Source organism: Apus apus, chromosome 7 (assembly GCF_020740795.1).
Source record: "Apus apus isolate bApuApu2 chromosome 7, bApuApu2.pri.cur, whole genome shotgun sequence".
NCBI classification, from domain to species: Eukaryota; Metazoa; Chordata; class Aves; order Apodiformes; family Apodidae; genus Apus; species Apus apus.
In genome coordinates this window covers 7,338,151-7,364,131 of record NC_067288.1, presented here as the reverse complement: position 1 = coordinate 7,364,131, position 25,981 = coordinate 7,338,151, and the positions used below count along the sequence as shown (strand labels likewise).

Genomic DNA, 25,981 nt, shown 5'->3' with positions numbered 1-25,981 from the left:
CATATTGCCTGTTTCACTTCTGTTGTTGGCTTTTCTATTCCAAGTATTGTAGTCCATGTAGGATTATCTGGAAATACTAAGTTTGTTCTTGATGTAAATTGATTGCTGCCAGTTGCTCTTGAGTAGAGTTTTGGCCCATAGCTGATGGAAAAGAATGGCATAGTGGTGTGCTGAGCATGGTTATAAAACAACTAGAGTGATCTTTATATCTCATCTAAGTGTCTGGCAGACGATTCTTGTACTTCAGCATGCCTGTATTTTCTTTCAAGCTGTGCACTGAAGCAAAAGGATGGAGATTTTTCAGTTACACCTCTAATCTGATCTGTGCTGTTGGATGACTTTCTAAATGAGCCTGTTAAATCTAGGTACTAACTGCTCTTTTTTTGCCCCCACTTATGGCATCACTTTCCCTTTATTTTTATGGAAAGATTGCATGATATAAGGGAGCTGAAATACAGCCGTTCAACAGATTCATATGATAACTGATGGAACATCTTACTTATGGAAAATATTACTTGAAGATATGTGGCTGTTAGATATAGCTGATGATCTTCAGCTTTCTTGTCTTTCCCTTCCTTCTTGGTATCTAACCCTGCTAATAAGCTTGTGAAAAAAAACATAGTAAGTTTAGTTCCCTGTCATATTCCAAGTCTCTTGCTTAAACGTAAAATCCCAAAACAAAAGGCAAAATTCATATGAATGTCTCAGTTGCACACTTGCATTAGTTTCATAAATGAAACGTTTAACTCAGCTGAACACTTCAGTTGCCCTGGCTACAAGCTCTTTATGTATCAATGTTTTCTTCTTATCAGAACTTGTCAGTAGCTTTCTATAGAAGAAGAAAATTTTAATCCCACTAGTCTTTTCAGTTTTGACCAAAATCAATGATATCTGAGTTGCTGCTGGTAAAGATTTCTCAGCTCTTTCCAAAGTTGAGAGAAATACACTTAAAACATATTGTCTGGACACTCAGGTGGTGTATGAGAGACCTGGCTTGAAAACCCCATGTCCTCCATTCGTTTTCAGAGGGCTACGTAAAGCAGCAGATGACTGGCTGTATTACTCTCTTCTGCTTCACTTTGTGTAACCAAACTTAATTTTCTTCTGTAGAGCATCTGAGGATGCTGATCAAATTGTTATTTCAACCAGGTTTTGGCAGAAGGTGGAAACTCACTGTGATGTAACCTAAAGCTGTCTGTTTGTGGGTTGTAGGGATTTAGGATATCTACTTCTGGCTTTGGATGGCAAGGTCTGGCAACTAGTTATGTCCTGAAAACACAAAGGGGCACCCAAAACTAATTGCTGTCATTACTAGCTTCCTCTCAGCCTCAGTTATCATTGGTTCAGTCTTCATTAACACTTTAAGGAAACATTTTGTTGTTTGCAATGGCACATTGTGAGATCACCTGGAGAGTTTGTGCTCTACAGGAGAAATCTTTCTAACATATTGCAATCACAGAGCTTGCCTCTGTCAGCAAGCATGGATAAAGTGGGGCAAGTTTCTATGAGCCAAGGGTGATAGCTGGTGGTGACAAGTCTCAGTCTTGCATTTGTCCTTTTAGAGTATGCTTTGTTCATGCTAAGGGGAATTTGTGTTTTCTCTTCTAACTGGAGTAACAGAAATGACCTTTTGGAGGATAATTAATTGGATCTTTTTGTTTGCAAATTTCTACTGTCTCTAAGATGTAAGTGTGGAGACTTGCGTACACTGTGGTCTGTAGAACTGGAGCTTCACTCCTCATCAAGGCAGCAAATTATAAAGCTCTGATATCTGTTGATGCTGAATTAAGGACTCAGTGGGGACCTAAAATTCCAAAATATCTAGTCATCGTACACTAGTATAGAAGTTTTGAGTAAACAAATGTGTAAGAGTTTCTGAACTTTTGTACAAAGCATTTAATGTGAACAGCAAAATTTGAAGCATGATTTTTCAGACCATTTACTTTCCAATTTATATTTGTGTCAAATTCTGTCAGTATGTTGTTTAGGCACAACACTGCTTGGATTCTTATTTGGTTTTATTTATAGAATCATAGAACTATTCAGGTTGGAAAAGACCCCTGGGATCACAGAGTCCAACCATCATCCCTACTTCATCACGGCTTCAAGCTCCCTCTGTTTGTTGCTCATACTGTGTGCATTGGTACAGATGCACTTCAGATGAGCTAATGATTCTGACACCTTTTTTCCACTGTGGCCTCCATTTCCTACCAGACCCTTCTCAGGTGCTTCCACAATTTCTAAACATCTATCCTTTCTCTCAAATGAAACAACAGAGAATCCTCCCTAGTCCATCGTCCCTCAAGCCCTGGCATGTTTCCCTTGAGCTTGTCCCTAACAGGCCCAGTTATCTCTCCTTCCCCTTTCATATCTAGTTTAAAGTTTGTGTTAGAATTTGAAAATTTTTCCTTCTTTTACACTCATATCTTAGTACTAACTCTTTTATTTACGAGTAAAGCAGTCAAGTTTCTGGAATTTAAAGTCTCTGGAGAAACATTATAGTGAGCTGCATTCTTTACAGATGCAAGAAGGTAGAAATCAGCTGCACCTCTGATAGCTGCAGCTTTTAAAGGAATTAGTAAAAGGGAATGTTAGTGATGCATCTTAATGAATATTTATTAATGTGCCAGAATAACATGAGTTGCTTGATTGGCTGCTGTGCCTTCTGTAATGCTCACATACCCATTACAGTTTTGGTCATGTCAGCTATTAGCTACGTCACCTTAATCTTGTTAAACAAACTGCAGTCTTCACAGAGTGGAGGTAAACATGAGTTTCACTGTGAACAGATTGGTCAGATTGCTTTATATGGGCTAAACTGTAACAAGACCAAGGACAAGTGTGGCTTTTGGCAGTCTTCCAGTCTCATTTGGAATGAGGCAAAAAAAGCATCTTTTAAGTGATGTTTAGGAGTCCCTCATCAATAATGGGAAAGAATTCCTGTAAGGAAGCTTTTGAGGTTTAACAAATTTTAGGCCTTTTAATGTGAGTCTGTGAATAGAAGATAAAATCTACAAACTGGACTTATATGATTCTTGAAGAGTATATACATTTTTTTTCACTTGGTTCATTAAGTGAGTCTTGCACAATCCTGACACTTCAGTTAAAAGCCAAGACATCAAAACTACCTATAATATTTTAAATCTTCTGCCTCAGATTTTCTAGCATCTGCTGAACTAGCCTGTGTATAAGAGAAGAAAAATCTGTTTCTACACAGAAGTTAACTAAAGTGACTAACAGTAACAGAAGTTCTTTGTTCCTCTTCTGCATGAGGTCTAGGTTCTCCTGGTATGTACCTTCATTGGCTCATTTCAAATTTCAGCTGTTGCTGATGAGGTCCTAAGCCCAACAGCTGGCTGAATAGCAGAGTATATGGGTGCACAATCCAGCAGCCAAGATGTGGAGCTTGTTTCTCTAGCATCAGAATTTCAGGTCTACTTTTTGAAGTTAATTCTCAGAAGGGCTGGCAAAGGCTGGGTATGGTTCATCTTCTCTCTAGCTGAAAAGGATAAGAAACAGGAGTGGCAAATTAGATCTACTTCTGACTATTCAGGACTTTTTATGAAGCCAGATGCTTCTAATGGTAGGGAGAAGAAAAAACTAAACAGGAAAAAAACCCCTTCCCCTGGTCCTCAAGAATGTACTGGCTGGGGAGAAGATGAAGCAGCAAGAACTTGAAAAGTAAAGCAAGTGCACGGGCTTGTTGAGTGTGTTGTTTTGTTGCTATGGGGTTTTTTTTTTCTCTCCACTGAATAGTTGTTATGCCTTCCCATTCTGGATACTGTCATCTGCAGTTCTAGAAGTGCTTTGCCATCACCTGTCATTAGATAGAATTGTTTTGTTACTTCAGTGTTTTACATTACTGGCAGGCTAATATAATTTGCACTGAATAGGAAAAAAGGGTTACAGCAGCAGGTTGTGCAGATGTGGTGTGACTGTAAAGGTACCATTAATAATGAAGTAAAACTTCTCTCATGAGATGTGCTGATTACATACTTAAGAACTATGTATGGGAGTTGTAATTAAAGAAGGAAGTCCTACCTCTGTTTTTTTAAGTGTGATCTTTATTAAAGAATGAGAGGGGAAGAAAATCTAATAGAAAAAAGCCACAGAAACAAGAAAATGGTTCAAGCAATAAATAACTGTTCATCTAAGCTAACTACATCTTTTTATAAACCAAAATAGCTAGGTTATTAATGTAGTTGGTGAGCTTGCTTGGTTTTGAAGTCCAGTTGGGTTCTTTGTGTGTGAGAGATTAGCCATATGTTCCCTGGAAACTCTTGCTGGGAGCTGGTGAGGTCTTTCAGATGTTTTTGGGGGATGTTAAGCTGATGCTTGATAGCAGTGTTACTTTTAAAAGCATGAACTAGAAACAGAGGGAAGCATAAGACCTCAGCTACATGACAGAAATCATGCTGTATCCAGTTGTTGCCTTCCCTTCTCTTGGAGCAGTTTTGGCTGCACAGCAGTGCTGACTGGAAGGGATAGTTCTAGTTGAAATTTGATATTAAAGTGACTGAGGGATATAACTGGACTCTTTGCATGTTTAAATTGGTGTGGCTTTGGAGAGGTTGGAAAGGAGGTGTGTAAAAGGGTATAACTTAAATGTTTCCCAACCATTTCCTAAATGCTGGTCTGCTTGTGAAACTACCATTGAAATCTCATTTCTTTCTGGCAGACAGATTGTTCTTTTACTATCCAAGTTGTCACAAATTGTTGTTCACCCACTTTCCTGGTCAGTAAGGGTTGGTCAGGATGAGGGCAGGTTTAATGCAGGAATAAAATACAATGATCTTTAAATCACTCCATATGGAAGTTGTTCAAGTTGTGCCTTTACATTTAAAGTGCTGGTTTGTGTTTGCTTCTCTTCTTTTTTGATTGATGTTGTAGGTGTAGGTACATCCCCTCTTGTGATATTGTACTTCTTGTTTCTTCACTTATCTAGGAATCTGTTTTGGGATTAATCCTGCATTGGATAGTGTGGTTGCATTTGCCATTTTATTTGTCACACTGTAGTAAAGCAGAGTATGCTTTGTGCTTTTAGCTTCAGCGAGCTTTATCACTCATTACAGACTTTAATCATTTGTTGATGTAAATTATTTTCAAATCTTGCATTTCACATTAAAAAGAAGGGTAATGGTAGGCAGCTGAATTTAAATAACAGATCTAACAGTGCAATTATTTCCTGATAGAGTTCTTTAGACAAGAAGCAGTAACAATTTTAGCTTCCTGTATGTGTTTGAGGACCATATTTTCTTTATCACATAAGATGAGATTCTGCTATGCCTGTCCAGGCAGGTTTGCTTTGTACATCTGTCAGCAGAGATGCTTGGCCAAGAAAGAGTGGAGCTGGAAACAAAAGAAAAACAGCAACAGTGGAAAACTGACCAAAAGCCATTTTGATTCATTGAGAACCAGAGGAATGTTGAGTTTCTATACTGGTATTTCCCATGGGATCCAAATTGCCCTCTTTACAACACTAGTCATAAATACTTTTTTCATTGCTTCAGTAATATTATTACACATCTGGGCTAAATATGATCAGTCTTAGATATTGCTGTTCCAATGTATGCTGGTGAATTTGCATGAATGAACTGTGCATAAGTTGGGAGGCAGAAGAAAGCTTCTGATCTCTTCCACATGTGGAAGACTTTAAATTGTTTCTGAGAGGTTTAGAAAGTTTTGTGTTGGACTAAATGGGAAGCCACAGTCTTTTTATAGTTTTGTTTCTGTTCTTAGCTCTTGTTATTTCTCATCTTGCAGGAGTGGTGTCCTAATTAAAACATTCTGCCTTGTGAAGCCTGCTAGTCACATGTTAACTGTGGTTTTTCATGGAAAAAAAAAAAATCAATAAAACAGAAATAGGAAGGTCTGTTGGAAACTTAAATTTTCTGATTTATGTCTAGATGTTTTACTGATGCAATTTGTCTCTAAATGCCTCTGTATAACTTAATGATTAAGGCTGATTGTTATGTGGGGTTTTTAAGATGCACACATGAAAAATATTTTCTAATATAAAAATGCATAATTATGCCCTCTTACCAAAATAGATGATGTAATTTAAGATTGCTTGATGTGGTAATGTGGATATTCTGGGTTTAGTTTGACATTTTAGAAGAATTTATATTAATGAATAGCAGAGTTTTACTCATTGTCTCAATTTTTAACCCTGTTCCTTTGAACACTTAACTATCACCACTAACAGTACAGTAATTGCACCCAAGCACTCCTGCAACTGATAAATTTCATGAAGTATGACGTTGGAGTTTGGTTGCCTTTGGTGCAGGGGTAACATTTTATCTGGTGGTTGTAGTGGATAAAGAAAGTGCCCTAGTCTGTTGTGGTTTTCCATTCAAAGAGTCCTGAAAATCCAGCTGCCTTGCGAGGCAAGGCCTGTGCCAATGGAGATGGATAAAGCTGTCCTGCAGCTTTCTCCCAGGGTAATGTGAGGGGTTCTACTCAAGCCCTTGTGGGCTGGGAGTGGGTTGTCTATCTGCATGGGTCTTGGTCAAAGAGGAAGGTGGAGGGGAAGAAGTCAGGCTAGAGATGAGTTAGCCTTCTTCCAGACTTCTTTGAGCTGCTTGTTTTATTTGGGGCAATGTTTGTCCAGGAAACATGGTGTGTGTCTGTGTCTCATTAAGTTTCTTACCTTACTCTTTCATGAGTTTTCTAAGGCAGCATGCACTAACTCCCTGGGGCTTTCTGTGAGAACTACCAGCATTAACATAATGTAAACATATGGCAGTCTAGTCCTCTCTGTCCAGAAATCTTTCCAAATTACATCACTGCTAAAGCCTAACTGCCTCAGAGTCATGAGATGAGCTTTTATCAAACTTGCTTCTCAGCAGTGGTTATAAACTTGTGCTAGTGGGGTCAGATAGTTCTTGGCACTGGAACTGAGCTTTCTTCTACTGATGTGAAGTGTGGGCAGAGTAGATTAATACCTTTTTACAAATGCTGTTGTTGTATTCCAGTTAGCTGACTTCACTTGTAAATTGTTAGATGCTGGGTAGAAAAGTTATCTTACAGCCAAAATGACTGGCAGATCCAGTGCAGATACAAAAATTAGAATTATTTCACAAGCTGTGGAAAAATAACTGAGTTATTTAGACTATTAGCTTCATGCACCACTGCATAATAATTGGTAAATCCAGACTCAGTTGCTAGAGGCAAAATGATTAGCATGTTCTATTAGGCTTTCACCAGTCAGAACCGGCAGTTTGCTAGATTTTGTCTTTTCTGTTTGATCTAATTTCTGATTGTGCTGAAAAAAGCTCTGAAGTCTTTGTAATACTATAGCTTTAATCTATTAGTGAAGCAGGGCTAGGCAGACATAATTAGCTTGGTAACTGCTCTGATTTTTACAATGACTTACTTTAGTTTTATAATCAATACTAGAGGTGGCTTTCACCCACTCTTTAATACATAGCAATGTAAAACTATCTGGTTTTAAATGTCAGTGAACTGTTCATCCATTGTGCTACAATTGCGAAGACAATACAGGTTTATCATCCTTTGAACAATTTTATACTTCTACCACTAATCATGTTGCTAGGAAGTAATTGCAACTCTGATGTAGCAGCAATAAAAGGTTAACTAGAGTAGTCCAACTGTAATTTGTTCCGTGGAATTGTTGCTGTGTTTGTATTCTGGAATTGCATTTGATAACGTGGGATTCACCATCTGAGTCTCTTAATTAATCCCTCTGAGACAATCAAGAGGCCCATGCAGTCTGTGGGTTAGATGGGTGGCAGCCCTTCAGAGCAGCAGACAGCTGCTGTAGGCAAGCAAAGTTTTACTTTGCCTTGGTTTGAGGGGGACTATAGGAAACCTGTCTCCAAACAGCATTTCTGGGAAGGCTTTGTTGTGTGCTGACACACAAGTGGTGCTTTGGGGCATGTTCTCTGGCCTGATTATGGAGACAGACTCTGGCAATGCTGGACACCATGCTGGAAGGCTCAATGTGTACAGGGTGGGGAGAGGTCTTTAAAGGAGCATCAAAGTTGCTTCTGAAAGAGTATGCACTTGTCCAAAAGGGCTGTAAGTGATGACAGTAATCTAAAACCAATGCAATTTACAGGATGTAAGACTTGAGTTATTTAAAAGAAACAAACCATAAACCCTTTAAAATATTGTTAAATGTATGAATGTTAAATACCCTTAAAAATAATCAGTATTGAATGTAAAGAGAAATTGAGGCAGGTAGAAAAGGAAGCAATCTGGAGAGTTATCAAGATAAATATACAAAGAAAGTGTACTAGAAAACAAGAACAGAATGGCTACCAACAAACTTGAAAAAATACAGCAAAATGAAATGTAGCAAGGGAGTGAAGAAGAAGAAACAAGTGATTTTTGTATTGGTATCTGAACTGAAATGAGAAAAAATATCACTTATAAAGTCCATTTCTGTTATAAAATTATTTCAGCACCTGACAAAATTTTGAGTAAAGGGCCAAAAGGAACAGTGATTCACAGGCTAGAATTTTCTAGATATCTCTTCCTTTCGAATTTTTGAATTAATGATGAACTTCTTGACTTATGAAACTAAAAACTAAGTATATCTTCATTGATAGGGAGTAATTAATAGAAAATATTGATGGCTTCCACTGTTGAGAAGTGTTATCTGCCATGGTACTGAATGTCTCATTAATAATTGACCAAATCATGTGTTGTGAATGGTAAATCTTTATATAATTGCAAATGTATTAGAACTGCTTTTAGAATTTTCCAGTCAAAGTTCTTTCCCTGAGTGTTCATTAAATTAAAGTTACAGTCCTGTACCCTTTTCCTCTATGCAAAGGCTAAGTGGATCATGGCATGGTAAAAAGGAAATAATACCATGAAACAGATGAGTATGTAAGCATTTCTTCAGGGGAAAAAAAAAAAAGAATAAAATTGTTTTCTTGTTTGCTCACCTGTTGTTACTGAGGTGATTACTGGAATCCCTGTTTGCAGACAAGGAGTGTGAGAGAAAGAAATATTTGCCTTGGCTGGTGCTGTATGTAACAACTGTCCTAGTGATGGATATTCTTATCAATCTGAGACTAGCCAGATACGCAAGACAGGGCACAAAGCAGAGGTAACAACTTAAACCTGTGAATTCCATGTTCCTTAAGGACTTGGCAAATACAGTGACAATTTGCCACTTGTGGTTCTTGGCACTTGTGATGTCTATGAAATTTAATCTTTCAGCTGTGGTTTCACGTTATACCTTAGTCCGGGTTACCAACCTAACAGTGCACTCTTACTACTGCTATAAAGCTTCTGTTCTTTGCAACTGGACAGCAATGTTCAAAGTAAGTCTTTGCTGTGTGTTTTAGGGTTTGGCTCACTGACTTGTTTCCCACAGAGATGTACGTGCTACAGATCTATGGGGTCCCATAGAAATGACATACAGGGTATGTGGTTGTGAAAGATGAACTGCAACCTTGCCTCCTGCCTTCATATTGTGAAGTTTCAGGTCTTTCCTCCTTATCCTTAGATTTGTTCAGCTGATGTAGAAATCCAGAGGATGTGTCGATGAGGAACTAGAGTTGTGAAGGAGGTCTGTAGCCCAGCAGTAAGGGGTTGCTGTAGTTAAAACTCCACACCAAAATAAACTTTTCAGGGTGGACTTACCTTGTTTCCCATTTTGTCAGGTTTATGTCCTTGCAGTAAGATGCTGCTCTTAGTCCCTGGGTTAGGTGTATTGTACTTTGAGTTGAGCAAAACCTGAGGTACAGGACACAAAGATTTCTTTATAAGCATGGTCATCTTGAGGTAACGGATGGCAATTCTGCAGGGAAAATAGTTACAGATAAAAGAGCTTTTCAGTAAATGGCTTAAGATGCTAGGGGTGGGTAAAAAGAGCTAGTAAATGTGAAACCTTTAGCTGATATAGTTAAGAAAGCAGGCTTGATTCAGTTGTGTAAACAGTCATCTAATCCTACTGAGGTGCCCTAGGATACCTGTGGCCTCCATTTGTCCCTGCAGCAGGGAATTGGCAGTATGTCCACATTCCTGTGTTAGATCTGCCAGCCCCAGGGGATGTTTTAGTCCAAGAGCACTACATACTGTACAGTTTTTATGCAGCTGAGTCGAGACAGGTTGTGTATGTACTTAATGCTGACCATCTGCAGAATACCTCAAGATATTTCATTCTATGTCACTGTTTCTATAAGCCTATAGAATGCAGACACATTAAAATAAATGGAAAGACGTTACCTGGAATCCATAATATGGTCTCATGTTTTTGCCAATTTATATTCTTGTCTAAAGAACCAATTGTACAGTCTGGCTGCTTGGCTGATATCTTGTTGCTGGTGTGATGAGAATTCATAGTTCTTAGAATCTGCACACTCTAAAAGTGTTTGGCTACATGGTTTGCTTCCCCAACATGTAATTTGCACCTCCTGTGTTTTTCTTTCTACATTGTTGCACCTGCTTTTTTCTTTTCATTTAAAGAAAAAATGTTGCAGTCCTTTGTGTGTTCTAATCAGACCATGAAATGGGGCTGCTACTTTATAATTTAATTTTTAAAAATTATAATTTTTTTAGAGTTTGCATTTTAAGATTTTGAAATCAAAGCATCTCAAAGCTATACAGCTGTTCTGGGTTACTGAGAGCTTAAGTGGGCAATGTTACTGAGAGGGGTTACTGCCCCTGTGAAGTTTCCCTGCAGGAGACTAGGCAAGCCTGTGTTAGGATGCAGTTTTTGTCCTGAAAAGGCTATAGTTTGTAACCATGTAATCCAGATAGCTGGCATGTGCAGCAATATGTTCCTCTTGAACACTCCTTCTGTTGCACTGTTTCCCCATGTTTAATGAATGCTAGACTGAACACCAGCTTCCAAAGGGACCTGTGATTGTGACAGGACTGTCTATTTAGCAATACCTGGAAATGCTACAGTCATTTCCCTCTCCTCTGAGCTAGTATGTTCCTAAATATCCTCATCTGCCCTGTAGTTAGTGATAAACATCTCTGCTCATAATATTTGTTTAAATGGGTTGTCTACAGTACTAAGTTCTGGTTATAACTTCATTGTTATGCTTAGAGTGAGACCGTGTATAGTTGGTCTTGGAATTTAAAACCAGAAATATCTACAGGTAATATGGAAGAATGGAATAAGAGAATTTGTCAGAAAACCCTGAAAACTTATTTTTGGAAGGCTTTTGATCATACTGTGGAGAGACTTTATACAGTCAAATTTAGCACTCATCTGTGCTAAAAAAATAGTTTTGACCAACTCTAATTATAAGCATGTTTACTTTGGTTTTTAGACCAGATATACAATCTGCATTTGTTATTCGACACTTACCACCTGCACACCAGGAGCATAAAACTCATGAAAACGGCAGTAGAACAACAGAGTATAAAGAAAGTAAGCCAACATAGCTTATCTTGACAAATTAAAAAGGCTCTGTCAGCTGTCTTAAAAACAACAATTAAAAAAAACACCAAAAAAAACCCTTAGACCATCTGTTTGGTACGGACTGGTTGTTTTTTTAGGGAGCCTCAATAGGTCAAGAATTTCCAAGGCTGGATACAGTTAATTGCTCTAATGATTCTTTTAATCTGTTTTTATCTTCCCAGATTTTTTGTATTTGAAGGACTGTCATTGCTTTGACTTTAAAAAGTTTTTTAATTCATATTAAGTAAATGAGGGGAGTTTGAGAATTCTGCCAATTTAGCTATTTAAAAGGTTTTTTAAAAAAAATCTTTAACAGTAGCCCTGAATGATTAATGTGAGCAAATGCCTTTTAGTGTTGCCTGCCAGTGGAAAGTATACCTGAGCTCATTCAAGTGCTGTTAATGAAAATGTTAAAAGCAGTGATTTGTTATTGCTGCTACCATTAGTTACTGTTTTATGAATCATGTGGTCTGATGAAATGTACTGTTGTCACACTTCGGGTATCACAAGAAAAATCAAGCAGGAAAAATCTCTACCGGTTAACCATAAATATATTTTGGGAAAAGGACTCTCTCTTCTATCAACTTTAAAATAATACATAAAAGCTTTTAGTTATTTCTAGAAGGAAATATAAAGTTAATATGCCCTCCAAGAACAGGGATTGCTAGACTCATGACCTGTTAGCAAAATAAACACTAAACATTTCATACCATAAAACTATGTGTGTGAGTCCTTCTATGATTTCTCTGAGCATTCTCTGTGAATTGTTTTTTAACTCCTTCTGGACAATCCACTTTCCACAAGGAGAAACATTCTGTCTATCAACACAATACCTGATCAGCCTCTTCATGTAACCCCTTTAGAAGACTAGGCTAAGCCTGTTTAGAAAGGTGACATCCTTGGTCATCACAAGCCTCTTTCCCTCAGAGATCAATACCTAGCTTTTTTTTAATTTCTAATCCCAACAGAAATGGGAAGGCTTTTCACAGTGTAATTCTTTGCTTGTTTAGTTTTTTCTCTGCTCAGGTGGGCTTTTGTCACAGGTCTGTTTCCCTGCAGAAATTGTTTTTTAATAGTTTCTACAGTTTTAATTTGCTATGAGACACTGGCATTGTAGGACCACTGAATCCCTGGCTTCCTCTGGCTTTTTAGTGTCTCTGCTGAAGTCCATTAAATGAATTAAGAGATTCCAGTGTTAATGAGATCTGAGAAGTCAAATTGGTTTTCAAAAGTAAACCAGAGTACTTCAGTACTTGATCAATGAATTAACAAGTTGTCTTTTACAGTTTATACACAGGAGAGATCTGTTTGTGTGACAGGGTGATGTTCAAATGTCAGGTGGGCTTCTATCTAATTAGGGTGCCTGAAGGGAAAGCAAAGTATTTGTGCATACTGAGAGAAAAAAGACAAGACACTACTGAGGCTTATCACTGGAGATAAAGTCAGGAAACACTGGCAGTATTATAATATACTGTATGTCAAGCACCTTTATAGCATATGTAGTGCATCATCATGCAGCATAAAAATCAACTGTACACCATGTGAATGCTTTACTTTGTACCTTAAGATTTGGTTAACAGCTGTACTCCACAATTTATATTTTACTTTGAAAGAATATAACAGCAACCAAGTGCAGCAATGCAGATACTTTCTTCTTGTGTTGCATATAAGAAAATACAGATTTTTTTTTCCTAGCAGCAGAACTACTTTTTCAGATTTCTCAAAACAAGAATACTGAAAATGTTTTATTAGTTGACAAATATCAATATAAGAGTATAACTTAGGCTGTCATTTTTGGCTGAAAGCTTCTTATACCTATTTTTCACTAGTTTTTAGGGTTCTATTGAGGGGAGAGGAAAACCAAAAGCAGAACTCTTCTGTGGGAAAGGAGGAAGATAGTACCTCATCAGTTCTGACATCAGCAGAACAGTTTAGCTTGTAGTTTCTATGTACTTAAAATCCTAAACACTGACATGCCAGAAGACAACTTCCTAAATTTTCCACCTTTCTCTTTAATTTACCATTGAATTAGTGTCAGCAGTTTGAAGGCTGTGTTTGAGTTGTTCATAGAATTTTGACTCAAGAAATCATGGATAAGAATCTCTTTCTATGTGCATGTAGATTATTCTCTGTGTTTCATCAAAACAGGACTGTGGTGGCTGTTGAGTATTCCTTATAATGGCTTTCCTTTCAGGACTGTCATTGTTAACCTGAAAGAGAGCAACATCATTAAAGTATAGCTGAATACCTAGAAAAGGAAAGATAAGGCAGGTTGAATTTAGGGGACCTGTATGGAATGCCTTTTATTTATATCTTTTGATATGTCCTCTCATCTATAATTAGCACCTAACAAAAAATATGGATTCTAGAAGAATGGATTTCTCCTTAATGTCAGAACCTTGTCTTATTAGTTGACCAATTTGCTGCTGTTTTGCTGTTTGATTTAGTACTGTATGTTAGTGGCTGGACAAAGAGCTTGTTTCCTTGGGGACAAGAAGCATGGCATCCTCCACATCTCCCCTTAATGGAAAAGCCAGTTTAATCCTGCCTATTGTAATCAGTAGAGCAATGGTAATGTATTGTAAATATTGGCCCAAGACTTCAAACCTTAGAGAGCTTAAGTGGTACATGTTTGATTCATTCACTAGTTCTAGAAAGAATAAGAGCGTATGTGTGACTTAGGTGGAGGAGGAAATCCAGAGAAGATGGTTGGCACGGAGTGGCCAAAGTCAAAGGAGTAGCTGAAAGGTGCCGAGATCCAACCCTCCTTGCTTTTGTTAATAATTGTTCCTAAAAATGGGATTAGATCCCTGATGAGGTAGCCTTGTTTCTGATTTCTAATCTATCCATGAGGCTAGAGGTGCACAGTGAAAACCTACTGCTGAAATTAAATTTCCTCTGAAATAAGACAGAAAACTGAGCCCATATGTCACCATTATTTAGGGAAAATTTTGATTTCTAGAGCTCTTCTGCTGTAATCCAGGATTTGTAGCAGATAAGTTGAAGCTCTGTGCATATGTAAGAGTAAACATGTCTAGTAATACAAAAATATACCAGAAGATAAAATGGGAACTTTTGATAATCCATTAGTTCATGATGAATTATATGGCTTTTTTTTACAGCTTGACTTTGTTAGTGTTGAGAGAACTCTAAAGATGACAACTTAACACCAATGTCTTTCAGAGGTTGGCATCTTGGTCTTGCAGTAGAGTAATTTGAGTTGAACCTTTTAAGTGCTGCTGAAATTTGAATATAGACTGTGTTGAAAATCCTCATGAGCACCTTTGTAGAGTGGTACTTAGTTCTGGTATGAATACCACGAAAATGTGAAATCACTGGAGACCTAGAAACAAGACAGACAATAGCAAGATTCAAATATGTACTGTTTTAGCAAAAATGTACACAACTTATTTTTGTCCTGATTTAAGCCCTTACTTTTGACTAATTGATTTGTGGTTGGTAATACTGACATTTCTTTTGTGGAAATGCAAATGTCTTGTTGAATTTCCCATAGCTTCACATGCTAAAAATAAAATCAGAAAAAGACAGAAAAATGCATTGTCTTTCCCATCGGCATTAAAAGCCAGCAGATGGAACTTTGAAACTTCCTCGAGCTTCAGATTAGTGGGAGTGGTTTAGTCATTCAAACCAGCAACTGCTCTCAGCCAAAATTTGGAAATCCAGCTGAGTTGGTTTTGGCTTGCCCTTCAGTGTCAACAGGGAGGCTGCTTTTTGAGAGTCTATAATAGTTTTATTGTTATGAGTAAACCAGAAAATAATCTAGCCTGATTTTTCAGTTATGTCAGTCTGCCAGAGGCAGTGGCAGTAAAAGCCAGTATGAGCTTATTTCTGCAAGGACAATAATAACAAGTGATAGTTAAAGGTCACAGAGCATGACTGGCTGAGCATGAATTACTTTTCTGTATGGCCACATGTCAGGAAAAGAAATAAATCACTCTGGAGCATTTTACATAGAAGTCTGCTCTGTTTTCCCTAAATCTTCTGCTGCTGGAAGCAGAAAATATGTCTTGGAACCTTTTTTTTAGCCCATTTTACAAAGGGATCAGTATTTGGTTAATATTTACTCTTGTGAAGACCAGAGTAGTATATACAGGTAGCAGTGGCATAATCCAAATTGTTTTGAAGTGGCAGCAATGGCTGCTGGATCAGATTCTAAAAAGAACAGAACCAATAATTGGTTATTAATCTAGTTGTGCCTTTTGCTTGTATCCTTGGCTGGGTATAGTTGAAATATTTGCCTATAGGCAAGGTGTGAATGCAAGTATTTAAATTCTGGGTGCAAAAGAATTTGGGGAGGATGAATAGCAACAGTTTTCACTCCCTTTAATACAAGAGGTGCTAGGCATTTATTTCTGCTTTTTGTCAGCTATGTTGTACATCACACATTTCTATTGGATGAAAGAAAGAGCTCATGACACTGTCTCACTTTGTTGGGAGCCTGAGTTTGAATGTAACATGTAAAATTTCCTAGCCACAGCCATCCTTTTCCTCTGTGATGTGATCTTCTTGTAAGCTTCACAAGCAAACTAGAATTCTGTTTTCATTGCTGCACTGTCTGCAAGTAGGTCTTGCAGATCATAGGCCCATCTGTAAATATTTCAGAAGCCAAATTTATGTACCATGTATATGCACATATATGTATATTAACTTTGAGTCCTTTGGAGGCACTAGGGATGTTTACAAGGCAGTATAATTCTTGATTGTACACCTATAAATATTATTATTGGACTATATCAAAGAGGGCAGTTGAGCACACTAACTTAGGGAGCACTACGCTTCAACGTTGCCTTCTCCTGCATATGCAGACCTCCCTTTGACCTTGGTAGCATTTCACTCTGCTGGACAGAGCACTGAAAACTTTGTTCTTCCTGGTCTCTGAACCTATCCAAAAGCTGACAACATATATATTTCTATACACTGCTTTAAGCAGGGGTATGGCAGATAAACCTGCCCCTGTCACATGTCCTTAAGATAATCATATATGCTTGCAGAAATGGCAAGTGAGGGAAAGTATTTATTGCATGCTATAGATATTTTCAGTGTGATGCATGCTAAGCATGTCACAAAGTTGTTTTACAGTTCTTGTGTAGAAGACAGCATACATTATGCAGCATGACTTACTCATTTTGCTATATGGGAAATTTTTTCACTAATCCATCTGGGATACAAACATGGAATTACTTACATTTGCTCATTATCAGCTTTTCAAAAGATTGGGGCCATTGTAGCACTTCTTCCAAAGACACCCTTTAAAAAAAAAGAAGAGATTATTAGCTTTAGTTCAAAGTATTAAAAAAGCTAGATTAATTTATGTTCTTGAAAAACTGTCCCCTAATTAATTTAGGTCTGCATGAAACATTTTAAAAGTTTGTTCTGTATGTCCTGATGTTGTGTTTACTGTGCTGAAGAGAATACTCTTCTTGCTGTAACAAATACTGTTTCATCTCAAGGTGTTCCATGTAATTTCTTTGGAAATCAGGAGTACTAGCTTTCTAGGTAGCGACTTCTTTGGGCCAAGACTCATTATATAGCTTGTTTATTAAATGTTAATGTCTGTATTTAGTAGCAAAGTCTTTAAGGGCTCAAGATCTTATTGTAATATCTAAGGACCTTTAACACCTAAGTTATCAGCTAAGAGCTAAATATAAGCTCTCTACATAAGGCAAATAATGAAAGGTTAATACAATTCTAGCTGTAAGGGCCTTTCACCTCTCTCTAGTCGTTTTCAGTGCAGTATGACACATTATTACTAATCTAGACTGTTCTTGGTGGTGACTAAAATCAGATTTCTTTCTTTCATGTTTGCTGCTCTTAAGCAATAATTTCACAAGCTTGTAGGAGTCTCCTGCCTGATTCTGGGAAAGAGTATGGAAGTAGTGAGGTAAGAGGCTAAACAATTTAAGGAAAAACAAATGTTTGAGGGCCAATAGCTCCATTTAAATGCATGTAGCATGTGCAACAACTATTTGTTAAGCATTGCATTTATAGGAAATCAATGCTGGTAACTTAAAAAAAAAAAAATCATTATGCTTATTTTAGAAGAAAACACAAGGGATATATTCCAGTGAGTGCTTTCCATTATGTGTTAGCCAAACTTGAGAGGATATCCCTTCTTGTTGAGTACTTTATTTTCATATAAGCTACAATTTTGACAACAGTTATTCAGTATCACAGAATGTTTTTAAAAATTTAAATGAAAAGCAAAATTGGCTTTGGTGTGTGAGCTGCATGATGCTTCATAGATTTCTGCTGCAAAACAGCCATTATTAGCTTTTTTTTTAAAACTGGTGATCACTTGTCTGTTTTTCACTTTACATAAAGTCTCTCTTACCCTTGTTATGTGGCTCTCCTGATCACTCTGACCTGATTGTATAAATACATAGAAACAGAAATTTTGGAGAACATAAATACTATCAAATTCTGGGGTCAAAATCTCTCTAACTCTTGCCGTAGACTTTTTTTTCCTCTTGGGAGCTACTGGCCTCTCCTGTGTACAAACTTATGAAGCATGTGGTTATGAGGAGTGAGAATCTCTAGTTCTTTAAATTTTTTTTTCTTCAGAGCTGCTGCTGAGTCACCCTGACTCTTATCAACGCAGATAATTTTCACCGTTGTCAGCAACAGTGTGCGTATATAGAAGGAGTCACAATCTTGTCTGTCTTGCTGAGCATCACCAGCAGGGCCACCTTATTCCATTTCTGATTATTTAGCTTCAGCATTAATTTGTGAAGCAGAAATAATGCCACCTGATGGGGCAGCTGACAGAGTGAAACCTTTTTGTCTTTTTACTTTCCTTTTGAACTCAGGAAATTATGAAAGGTAGTAACAGAAATGTGAACACAGGTTATTAGGGTCTGAATTAATGCCGCTTTTTGCTGAAATACATGTTACACAGAAAAAAAAAATAATACTATCTGAAGTAACTAAGGCTTTATAGCTGGGACTCCAAAGTTCAAATTGGAAACTGCTGTTGTTGTGCCTTCTGGGAGCGATCGTTCACACACTGTACCCTCTCCAGCTTGAGGGGCTTCCCTGGTCACTGCTGTGTGGGAGAGAAGTCTCTGTCCAGGAGGCACTTGTGGTAAACGCTGTCTGGAGTTCTGCCACTTAACCTCACCCAAACAGCAATGTCAGGAGTCACCAGGCATGTCAGTATTGCTGTGGAGGACATGTTTTTCTCTAATCAATAAATCAATACTAAGTATGATCTGATTCCAGTTGGCAGTTTTGTGAGATGGAAGCATTTAATCACCCCAGTGTGACACACCAACCAACGTTCTAGCTATGACTGGCCTCCACCAAGGCTGGTGGCAGCTGAGGACTTGTAGGAGGAACTTGGCCATGTCCTTTATCTTAATACAAATATATTCAACTTTTGCCAATAATCTGAACTCTTTTAAAGGATTGACCCAAAATATTGGGCTTGCAAATTTTTCGCAGGCCCATATCTGGACTTTTTTCTAGGGTTTAGTTAGGCCTATGCCTATTTTGTATAAAAAGTTCCCACTGGCATATACCATCCTTCCACTAGAGAAATGCCAGTTTGCACTTCATGTACTCTAAAGGAAGTGGCTGTATGAAGGTGGTCAGCTGAGGCAGTTGAGATTTTGCACTGTTTTGCATGATCTTGCAAAGAGGACTTGCTCTTTGAATTTAGATATTGTTCTTTCTTACTTCAGTGCATGTAATGCAGAGCATAAGATTCTTACCGTTGCTTAGAACTGATCCCATTTTCTTCGGCTCTGAATACCTTGCAAAACCAGAAAGTATTTGGACTCATTCTCCTAAACATGGAAAACATGTGAGTTTTAAACCTGCTGTGCTCATTCTGGCTATCTTAAATTCCACTTATAATTATGTCTCCATGTAGCAGTGTTACCAGTTCTAGCCATAGTCTTTTTTTATGCATCTAATCTTTATCTGTGAGTCATAGCTGAAGTATTAGACCGAAATACATTTTTGTAGCATGCAAGAACTTAAAACAAAAAACCTGTCAAGCCATCCAATGCATATCTCATGGGGGGGAGAACAGATATGTTAATAATTCTCCCTTTGTGCTTCTTCAATTGTGAAAAGAGATTACAAGTTTAAGTCTGACACAAAGCTGAAGAAAACCACAAGTCTTTTCCCTGAAAGTTCAGAGTGACCTGGATCAGGGATCAGAGCTAAATGTAAACTGGACAATGTTGAGTAACTTGTTAAGTGTATGAGTTTAATGTTCATATTTGTCCAGCAAGATTCTCAAAGTCAATAAATATTGGTATTAAACTTGCTTTTGTGTAGAGATGATTATTCATAAGACTGTAACTTTTTATCAAGAATGAGACAGTCTGTCAAAAGAAAAAAAAAAAATCTTGACCTGAAGTATGTTTCTCTTTTTCTTTGGCTTTCAAAAGATGCAAAATTCTTAGCAAAGTTTGCATGGTACAGTGGGTAAGTTTGTACAGACCTGTATGAAATAAAAACCATAGTCTTATATGCTATTTATTTAAACTTATTGGTTTTTTTAGCTTTTGGTTTAACTGGCACACACTTCTCATACAACCAATTATTCCTTCAGACTAAAACACAGAACAAGACTTATGTCCCAGTGCAGCCTTCTGGACCTGTGAAATGATTCCATTTACCTTTAGTTGTGTTTTCCTTGTTTCCTGACATCAATATCCAATTTTACATTATATGAGAGTCTTACCCAGTAAATTTCCTACAGGATATTGAAACCTCCTAACTCTGCCTAACTGCTATACTGCAACTTCTTCTGCTCAGGCTCCCCACATCCTTGTAGGACTGCCAGTGGCCATTTTCTGTTTCCTACTTTTGTGGAATTCTCGGAACTACACTGTGTGGTTTCTGCATTACTTCCTCTACACTTGCCTATTGCCTATTCATTTAATATTTACTCATCTCACCCTCTGCCTAAAAGCAATCTTTTAAATCTACACAATATTCTGTATTTAAGGTAAAGTTTTGCACCTGAATTCTGACATATGGTTACTGTTTATCACCTTATTTTAGACTATTTTTCCCAATGCCCTCTATTTTGGGTGTGCTCATGTTGCAGTTGTTAGTCTTCTATTCACTGAAATACAAGGGAAATACAGCATTTGTGGCTTTTTTTTTTTAAACCTGGAGAAGCTTATGTAGGCTGCCTACCATGCAGAATGCTCAAGAAACATTAAATGAAATAACATTAATTTATTTCAGCTACTTATGCCTACATTGAAAGTGTCAATCAAGAATATTTTTTTCCCCAGGTAGTTGCTGCACAAAGTCATATTTCTACAGGGAAATTTTATCATACTAAGGAACCACTTAAATTTGAATTAGAAGCTTTAAGCAAACATCATTCCCCAGTGCTTGTTGAGTACATATTTTTGCCGAGTACACATTTAGAGCTTTGTGATTCTCTTATTTTTATATTGGAAACGTTTCTTAATAGAAATTATTTTATCTTTTCCAGTGCTTCTTTGTAGTGTCTTCTTCCCACTGAAGCATAGTCTATGCTTTGTTAGTCTAATGTTGCTTGTTTCTGCTGGCAATAGTCCTAAAATAAGGTGGGAGTAGTACACAAAGCTACAATGTGTTATTGAACAATTTGTATAAGTTTTGAGCTGACTAATTGTAAAGTGACTTTACCTTTATTAGTGTCTTGTCTTCTACTATAAATAGTTTCCCATCTAAATCTTAACTACTTAATGGAGCTTTGTAGCATTCAGGTAACTAGGTTCAGATTCTGGGAGCCGTTTCACCCTGATACGTATAAATAACATGTATCCTTTTTGTTTGCTTATTCTAAGTTTTGTTGCAACAAGACCACAAGTTTTTTAGTGTAGGATCTGTGCTTCCTGCAGGTCTTGTAATCAAACAAACTCACATGATTACACTTTGAGAGAAGGAATTGCCTGACTGATAATAAATGAATCTAAGTCCTGCAGTTATTTACATCTATAAAAGATACAAGCAGTACTGATCTGGAAGTGACTGTGGAACTGTTATTATACTTTCTTGGAAAAATATTAGGAAAATTGCTTTGCTAGATCAAATAAAATGTTCTGTTTTTCACAATGCACCATACATTTTTATTTCCCAGCACAGTCACAGGTTTTGATGCACAGCATCAGTTTCAGCAGAGTCTTCAGTGAGAAACTCAATTATAATAGTTCTAATTAATTGCCTTCTGTAATGTCACTCAGCTTAGTTTATAGTAAGACTATTCCACAAAGTATTCATACATAGATAAGGATAAAGTTGTTGATACATCAAAACAATTTCTAAAGCAAATTCTTTTGCTATTCTGAGAATTTTATATGCCAAGAGAAAAGCAGTGTTTCGCTGCTTATGCTGTGCTTCTCTGCTAATATTTTGAAGTACAAAACCTCACTTGCAGAAGCTCCTCTTGAGTCATTTTCCTTGATTAAAATGCTTCATTTAGTAGTTGTATTTGTAAGGATTATTTTTCAAATTATTTCACTTTTTTTCATTTCTTTTTTTTTTTGAGTAGATGCTCTTGTCACCCTTTGGCAGCATTTATGCTGCCTGGGTTAGTGTCTGACTCCTTTCTTATACATACCATAGGCAAACTGTGGCTGTGGTTTTTATCAGAAAAAGCTCAGTTGGACTCTGTGCCACTGATAGAGGCTGTTTGCTCTGAAATTATTTTGCATTTCTACTGATCAGCTGTAATGACAAAGCTGGTTTACTTCATTTAATCTTATGTTTTGTGAGTAATATTTTCCATGTCTTTATCAAAGTCCTTTATATTAAATTTCAAGTCCATGTTGAAAAGAAAAAAAAAGGCAAAAGTAACCTTGTACTAAACTCAAGTTTCACTTCCTTACAGGCAACATTATGAAGCAAGTACTTCAGATAGCCTGGGAGAGCCTTTATTTTCTGCTCTGACCCATTAGTGTGAGTCCTTTATGTGATGCTAACTGGTGAACGTGGTATTGTACACCACTGGAGTGATGCTGAAGCAGAACAGTCTTTAAACTTGTATGAGGTCCCCTGTAATTTTTCTCACAGCTGTTGCCTGGGTTGTGGCCTCATTTTAAATTGAGACTCAAGTTATTTATGTTTCAGTTATTCTTCTCTAGCTGTGTGTTTCAGAGCAGCTGTGCAGTGTAATGGCACTGAAGTTGCTCTGTCATGTCAGCTGTAAACTTATTTGTAGTGATGCTGGGGCTTTGGGAGTAAGCACAACTCAGTTATTTGTTGTAAGTTAGTCACAGAGTATGTGGGGATGAAATCTTTCCAAGGGGCTTTCTGTCCTTTCTGGGGGGGTAATTGTGAGTTGTGATCTCTAGAGACTTGCCTGTGTCTACAAGGCAGAGACTGTGCTGGGGGGGAAAGGTTAGTCTTTCCTCTGCTTCATCTGACAACCCAGCTGCATGCAGTGTGCAGTTTTTCTTTTAATCTTATCTCTCTGCTTTGATTAATCTTTCTTTCTCTCTTACAATGCCTCCTAGTCAAAGCAGGTACTGTGTAATATTTGAACTTCCTTTGAAGCTTGAACCTACAATAATATATTACACTGGTTTATTTTATTGCAGCTCACCCTACTGGTATACAGGCTTAGTGTAGAAGGATGTACTTCCATTTTCCAACAGTAACGATTCTGCTAGGGAGGAAATGTGTGGCATGCACACCTACAGCAGAAGCTAGTGTTTGAGCAGGGCAGCAGGAGAACCTGCCTGTAAGAAACTCGGACAGGACCTGGCCTGTGCTTATGGAAATAGAGGGACAAATATCATACAGTGATTTATTTTATGTGGCAGCTATGTAGCTACATATTATGTTGCGTTCTTCATACATTCACACAGGTCTTGGGAGGGTTTTGTTCTATTCCTGTAATAGCAATGGGCAGGAGCAAGTATCAATGTAATTGAGCTGATTATTCAAGTAATCAAAATAGCAAGATGATCCAACTTCTGTGCCTCCTCAAAAATAGTATTTCTAATGCCTTCATGTACATGCTGTTATATCCCCCTCAGATGCTTTTAGTATATAGCTTTGGCCTGAAATTGACAAGCTAAAAATGGCTACAAAGAATCTTACCTGTAGACCTACTTAAATATAAAAACAAACAAAAAACCCTCAACAAACCCCAAACAAAACCAAAACCCACCATATAGATAAATGTGAATCTTAGAAAAATTTCATAATGAAAATACCGGTTATGTTAATACTGTCCCCTAGTAATTTAACTATTATTTAGCTGTTTGATTTACATCTATTTTGTACAAACCTTGTATGTATATATACATACATATGCAAGGTCTTTTGCAAAAGCTTTAATGTATCTTAGTTTTCCAATAAATTTTATTGGCATTAAAGGGTAGCTCATCTAAAATCTTTGTATTAAAATGAGTGATAGTGAATAATTTGGGGCTTTTTTCTGTTGTCATGTGATGTTCACTATCAGGACACCATGTATGAGATAATGTCTTTCTAAATTTAAATTGTGCTTTGAGTATTAGTAGCCAGTGACTGTTCAAATATTTTTTTACATATTGCAGACATTAAAAAAAAATACTTTCATATTGCTTAAAATGGAAATCAACCTTTTTTTTCCCCATGAACTTGTTTTTACTATGAAGTTAAAGAAAATATATCGAAACCTCCTTTTGACTTGTACCATTGAAATGATATTCAGGTACAGAATTTGTTGCTTATTTGTTTGCAGTATCATGGAATCCTTGAACGTGCTTTAAAGCACTGCTGGAAATGTAATGAATATCTGAAGGCACTTAAAATTGCTTGCATGCCTTAGTGTTAGTGGTTGACTTGTTGGCAAATCTTCCTTTGGATCACTGCAGAGGAACTGTAAAATTAAAGAAGCTGCCTGTCTGCATACTCTCAACAGGACTTGAGGCTTGTTGTTATTTCCTTAAACTTGTTGCAAATATGATTTTACAAAATGTTTCTCTGAGAAAGCTGATTTCTGCTAGCATTATTTCATAGCTTGATACCCAGAATTTTGCCTTTCTGCCTTACTTTCCAGAGTATTTAAAGTTCACAGGAGTGAAAAGTTCTTAGTCATTAACCAGATATGCATCACTGAAAAATTATGATTGAATCTCAATCATATGCTTCCTCTTATTACCTAGATATTCCACTAGATGTCATCTGGTATCACCACGAAGGAGAAGGTGTAATTTCTGTGCGCAACAGTTCAAACTGGTCTCATGAGGGTGGATGCGGATGCAGACTGGGGAAACTAGTTTTGTTGTAATGAAAGGTCTCATCTAGCCTGAAAGAGATCGCTTGCCCAGATAGGTGGGGTATCCAGAGGAGCAGGAAACTGAGACATAGGTTGGATGGGCTGGTTAACACAGATTCTGATACGGCCTTGGTCCTTTGAATTCCTTATGCTGCCATGGGTATGGGCACAGCACACCCTTATTGTTGTGAGGGCTTGGGCTGTGTAGCAATCACTTATTGCTTGGTTCATTCAGCAGTTGAGCTGGGCATGATTTTCAGATAGAAAATGATGAGGAAAATTGAAAAGCTGAAGTATCAAAAATGTGATAATGGCTATATCGTATCACAGCTGCTGAATTTGTCAGTTGTTCTGGCCTGATATTTTCCTAGGAGTTATCTATCAATTGCCAGCTAGTTTGGAAAATGTGCTGACCATCTTGATTGCAACAATTTATTATTTTCAGTGATAATGTTTCCAGATGAATACTTGCTTGTGGTCTTGTATTTTCTTTTCTCTTAGCTTGTCTTCACTTACCTACTAATTTTTTTGTTAATTCTCAAGTTGTCTTCTTGTCCTTATATTCATTCTTTCTTATTTGTTTCTATCTTAGTGCTCTTCTGCTCAATAGACATCTCACCCACCTACATCTGTTTCACACTAGTGAACGTGGAAGTACTGTCTGTTTCATTATTTGTACCCATTCTTTCCATCTACCTACATACTCTCTTGCTTGCACATTGCTGCCCTGTCTCTTGCACTACACCCACACGCTGGCATTCATGACGGTAGGAGCACTGTTTGCTGGGGCTTGCCTGGTACTTACATTTCTGATGCTGTGTCTTACAAGGGCATGTAAATAGGAGTACTGAGGATGTATGTAGATGTCTAGGGCCAAACACAGGAAAAGCAGTAAAATATTAAGAGGCCTTTGTTAACCTCGAGGAGAGCACAAAGTGGATACTCTGATCTAGGTGCTACTCATCCTCATTGCTGTTTGAGGTGTAGTATAGAAATTTATCAATGTTCTTGCTTGTCACCTAGTACAGCCATTGAAGTTTCCAGAGGACAGTCATATTTCTCTGATTGTGTCTTAATTGGTGGCTTTAAGGTCCTTTTGGGAATTTTTTTGCTTTATCATTGAAAATAGCCTCAGGAAATGTTAGGTTCAGTGTGCAGCAAAGATGTGCTCACAGAGCAACAGGTAACTGTTCACAGGTTCAGCTCTTTACTGTAGGCCCAACAACCAAGAAACTGTCTGCAGCTATGCAGATGAAGTGGTTTCTGTTTCAGGATAGAAGTAGGCATAGCCTGAGAATAGTCACTCACTCCAAGAATTTGAATAGTTTTTGTATTTGAGGTGTGAGGTTAAT

The 25,981-nt window shown here is 37.4% G+C and overlaps 1 pseudogene; it reads right to left on the bottom strand.

The window, feature by feature from the left end:
- Positions 1-3,484: 3,484 nt before the first annotated feature.
- LOC127387159 (regulator of G-protein signaling 13-like) lies at positions 3,485-21,815 on the bottom strand (annotated as a pseudogene).
- Positions 21,816-25,981: the final 4,166 nt, after the last annotated feature.